The sequence below is a fragment of the Triticum dicoccoides genome, chromosome 6A (assembly GCF_002162155.2).
Source record: "Triticum dicoccoides isolate Atlit2015 ecotype Zavitan chromosome 6A, WEW_v2.0, whole genome shotgun sequence".
Taxonomy (NCBI): Eukaryota; Viridiplantae; Streptophyta; class Magnoliopsida; order Poales; family Poaceae; genus Triticum; species Triticum dicoccoides.
In genome coordinates, this window is record NC_041390.1 from 455971549 (window position 1) to 455977248 (window position 5700).

Below are 5700 nucleotides of genomic sequence, written 5' to 3' on the forward strand. Positions count from 1 at the left end.
GGCTAGGGCGACGTGGCGGCGACGAGCGCTAGGGGACGAAGCTGCGGATGAGCACACACTGCTCACAGGGGCTGGTGGCGAGCCGGGGTGGCTTGGGCGGCGCTGCACGGCGCAGGGCTGTCGGGCGGCGGTGGCGGCTAGCTCTTGGCTTGCCGGGCATGGCGAGGGGCGGCTTCGCGCGTAGCTGAGAGAAGGGGAGTATGTGGCGAGGTTCTGCAGAGCGGGCCAAAGCCGTGGGGGCCAGCGTGTCGGCTCGGCGCACGTGCGTGCCAAACGCACGCTCTGCTCGCGCTCTGGGCATGCACGAAACGTGCTCGACGCAATGCTAGAGCATGCTATAGAGCTTGGTTGAGACTGGCAATTAACAGATCTAGGTTAGGAGAAACGGGGAGTCTAGTGGACATGCTTGTTTGATCAAAGGTGCAAGTTCACAATGCAAAGACAAAATCATGTCAAAACTGGCGATGCACACCAGGTGTTTGACAAAATGTTAAGGGCACTTAGGCAGGTCTTGGGGTGGCCAAAAACTCCAGATGGTGGTCTCTTTAGGTGCAAGGGGGAGTGGTGTGGTTAGTTTGCCAAAAGAAGAAACTTGTTAGTGCAAGCTTTACAAAACTTCAATTCTGGACAGGAAATAAATGACATTATTTCATGAACCAAAAATGACCCAAAAGGTGGATGCTCCTAGACTTAAGGGTTTAACATGGGGGACTACAAGTAGGAGAAATGATCAAGGGTTAAAGAGCAAGTAAAAACATGGTTGCTATACAAACCATCAAGTTGGTCCATAATGAAGATGAGGTTGATTCACTCAATTTTTTCAAAGAACATAAATAGGTTTTTGCACAAATTGAAACAATAGGCTCCTACTGACCTCCCTTAATTTTGGTAGAAGTTTTAAAGAAATATTTAAATAGGGTGCAGTGTAAAATGCACTCTGGACCAGAGAAGAAAAATTGAGTGTAGAGCTCAAAATATTCCATGTATGAAATATATTTTTGCATAAAAGTGATTTAAAAACATCACATGACATCTCCAAATTTTTGTGGGAATTTTAAGTGAATTGATCAAATGGTTGTAGTTCAAGTATGGCCATTTAACCTTAAAAATCCATTTTTCAAGAAAACAATGATCAAGCAACTAAATTAGTTAATTAGTTATACTGGATAAGGAAAAGTTTTACTTGAGAGGTTAATCAAGTCCAATAACACATTTGAAAAGTTTTCTCTCTGAGAAAAGCTCATAATAACAGGGAAGGAAATGATCAAAAAAACAAAATGGAGCTCAAAATTCAAAGTTTTAAATCCTGGCAAAATTTTATTCCATTAAAACAAGGCCAAAATTTTGGGGTGTCACACCGGTGCTGCTTCCCCGTAGCCGTCGACTGTTGCGACATCTCTGCTTCCCTGCCGCTGGTAGCCACCGCAACCGCATCGGCCTCACTAACTCGGCAGCTGGAGCTGCCTACTTCATCGGGCCGCAAGATAGTTCGTACCCTCATCTCAAATCACTGTATTTAGGCATTAGTTGTTTGAATTGTTATTCTGGGCCAATCGATTCCTAATGGGAAGCAGCACCCCTCGAGGCAGCGGAGCTCCTAAGCTGCCGGTTGGCCGGTGTCTAACGTAAGGGTGCGGAGCGCAAGTTCACCGCAGAAGTAGTGCTTAGATGGATATGTTAGAGTTGCTTGGGTTGAAGGTACTGCCGCCGTCAGATCTGGATGACGGCAAGTATTTGTGGATTGGCCGGGGGCGGCGCAACCACGGAAGTGCGGTGGGGCGGGGAGCGGGGTTTTGGTCGGAGCTCTCGCAGCCACGGATGGTGGAGGCAGGCTGCTCTACTGGTTGTCGCTGGCTCTTCCGGGAAGATTCTGAATAGTGTCAGTCAGGAGGCATAAGGCAGCCATCAAGCCATCCGGCGTAGATCAGACAATACCAAAATAAAATAAAATCGGGTGACCCCAGTTTAGTCTTCAGTCAACAGATGTGTGACCACTCTCGTACCTTGCTGTTGATCTCTTAGGGTATTTCTTCAGATCAAAGATATGTGTCGTTCTTAACATTATGCGTTTTTTTGCATCTTCAGCCACACCATCTTCCGACTCACCGCAACTGCTCCAGCAAGGGAAGCATAGACCAGAAGGGAGCTATAGTCCCCACTCAACAGTTCCCTGCATCGAATGCACGTGCCCGACATGGACAACCACAACAACTGCAGGGTCATCGACAAGTCCGCACATGATGCTCACTCCTATGGATGGCGGCCAGATAGGTTGTACCCTCATCTTACTTGTGTTGAACATTTATGGCTTTGTTATTCATCTAAGCATGGAAAATAGATTATCACATTTCACTGTATATTCTTGCTGATCTCTTACGGGTCTTGTTCAGGAGTTAACGTTGTTCCGTAGTTCAGTTAAGAGACTTGTTCTTTAGGTAACGCTGTTTCATAGTTATCATCCATCAGCCAATGCTATCCCACAGGCTGGTGATTATAGTATTATACCACTTCTAGTATTACCTATGTTGTTCTTTAATACTTTTGTGTCCCATCTAGTTAATCTTGAGTACAAATGATACATATTCTATAGCTTTCATCTGTGTTCTTCCTTTAGTTTTTGAGACCTGTTGCTGCTAGTTAACCCCAGTTCTACTATTTATATCATCTCCTACATGCACTCATTACATAAATCTAACTACTAGTTGTCTTCCATGCATGTCATATATAATTGCACACACTAATTTATCCACAAGAACCGCACGGAGCAATGTAATGGCCAACAAACTTGACGTCAATGGTACCCAATATGATGGAACATGTAAAGGCAGTTCTTCAAAAGACTTGCAGAAAGATGATGAATCCTATTCACCCCACAAGGTCCTTGCTCTAACTTGGCCCGTGATATGGGTACAACATGCATATAATGTCCGGGAGCGCATCTACTCTGTTGCAATGCCTTGTGCTTAGCCTGCTAATCATGCATGTAAATATGTCATGCCTTCCTATTTTTCAGTATGTATTCCATTCATGATAACATGTTTTCAAATTCAAGTAATGTCATTCTACTCTATCGCAATGCCATCTGCTTAGTTTGGACATCATGCTTCTGAATATCTTATGCATTGTTATTCATCAGTATGTACTTCATCTGTCTACCATACCATGTTCTTTTTTTACATTGAAGTGCTGTTCTAGTGGTCTGTTGCAATGCCATCTTAGTTTCCAATCATACACGCATATGTTGCCTTAGTGTTTTTCTATATGTATTCCGCTAGCATATAGTTTTACATTCAAGTAGTGTTTTTTGCATGGTTTTCCTGTCGTATCCCTAGATATTACATCATACTCCCTCCGCCTGGATTACATGTCGCAGAAATGGATAAAAATGGATGTATCTAGAACTGAAATACGCCTAGACCCATCCATTTATTTCCGGATGGAGGGAATACATGTCAATATGTCATGCCTTTCTATTCTTCAGTACCTATTCCATCTCTGTTGTAGCATGTTTTATAATTGAAGCACCATTCTTCTATATAAGGCATGCAAGGGGAAGACGGCTATGTTAGAATCTGAGGGTTACAAACCAGGTCTTTGCAAAAGATCCAAATGCCAGGAGATAGTAAACCAACTCCAGTTTTGATAGATACTGCTCCAGCACAGAGAAACTCAACTCCTACTGATAATAAGTAGATTCCAGTGGCCAAAGAACTAGTCCGCTCGAGTCCTGCAAAAATATGTCAACTCCATTCTAAGAAGCGTGTGTGTATCCTCGCATCATGAAATTTTATAGCATTTTGATCATATTTTCTACATGTTTCTTACCCATCTCCCTTTTAGAAAATAAGGTTAAACGATAGAAGACTTTCTGCACTGGGATCGTATTCGAGGAAAGTATCTTGCAGGAATTCTCTATGCTCCAATGCTGATGTAAGTACCTGTTGTATATCACTATATTTTTACATCAACATGTATTTTGTCAACCGGCGTGAATCCAACCTTTATCTGATCTAAATTTAGTTGTAGCAAAATGTATGGGGCTGTTTGGTTCCCAGCCACAGTTTGCCAAGCCAAAATTTGGCAGCCACAATTTAGTTGGCATGTGTTTGGTTTTTGCCACACTTTATTGCCCCTATGGCCCACTTGTCATCGAGACAATTTTTTTGCCAACTTTTGCCAAAGTTTGGTGTCCAATTTCTCAGCCACACTTATGTGGCTTGCCATACTTGTGTGGCTAGCCACACTTTGGATTGGCCACACTAGTCTCCAACCAAACAGACCCTAAATGCGACAATGTTGATTTTTGTAAGGAAAACTGCCTGGTAGTTTGGATACCGAGCTGCATGAGTGTACTATCTCATATCATGCACATTACTGAATTGTAGTGCCACTCTGGTTGCCCATTCATTCATTGTGTCAATGTTGCTTTCGTATTACCTTACCTGGACGATGATAGCTGTGCCATATTGTGTTAATTTGGTGTAGGCCGGTGTGGTCTGGTTACCCAAACTTTCATTGTGTCAATATTGCTTTCCTATTATCTGACCTGGCCAATGATAGCAATGCTAGTGTGTTAATTTGGTGCAGGCTGCTTAAGAGAAGACGACAAACTCTAAAAATAGCAAGGTAACCCCATTGTTTCTTTCCAATAAATCTAGGCTAGGTAATATGGCAATAACTCTTGATTAATCTGTTCGGTTCCCCTCCTAATTTATGTTATGATGCAGTGGTCGAGACACTCTCCACTATGCAAACCTACCAAAATCGCCATCTGAATCTATTCAGTTTTCTCTATCTCGAATGCAACGGAAAAAATGTATGTTTGTAAACCAATTACTAGCTGAAGCAATGATGGAAATGGTGGAGAATCAGAGGTGCACATTCGTGCGCAACAACAACTGATAAATGTTTTCAGAGATAGTGTAGCAAAGCAGCAAGAACTTGCCCACATGCTTATGGGCATCATCTGCGCGGAGGTTGTAGATTGTGACATTGTAGATCGTTAGGTTCTATTTATTTATTTGCACTGGCATCAATCTTTGATTGCCCAGTGGATGTAATTTCTTGTAATATATGGATGTGTAATGTTTTTCCCTGTATGCCGTACCTTTGCTTAGCGCGCCTTGCATTCTAGCTAAATGCTCGCTAGGAAGCTAAAAAGCAGTGAAATTATTAATTAGCACGAATAGTCGTCGGCCCTATATGAAGGAAGCAGCCCACTGGCCTTAATGAGCTTCCCTAATGGGCTCGCAGGTGCCAAGATTCTCATTGGCCTTTGATTGACCGGTTTTGGTCCTGTGCATAATTGCTCATCGTAATGGGCTCAGATTATCTAATTGGGCCTACAGGCATGTTCGAACTTTAGTGGGCCCATTAAGTTAATGGGTCGTTACCAGGCCAATAGTTAATGGTCGGCCCTATTGGCAAATTTGACAAATTTGACCTGTGGACAAAATCAAATCACAGAATGAACTGTCCGTGAAACTATTTCACGCGGCTGACCTTTTTGTGTGACGCCCGACACGAAGGCGCCACACTACACTGTGCAACACCTCACAGATAGGCTCTACACGCCTGGTCAGCATTGCATCCCAGACTGCCTAAAAATTGCTAAGTCATTGTGCAGAGCCTAAGAGCTAGGCGCTGCACTATATAGTGTGGCGCCTAGCTCTCAGGCGTTGCACTAGTGGTTGCACTAAA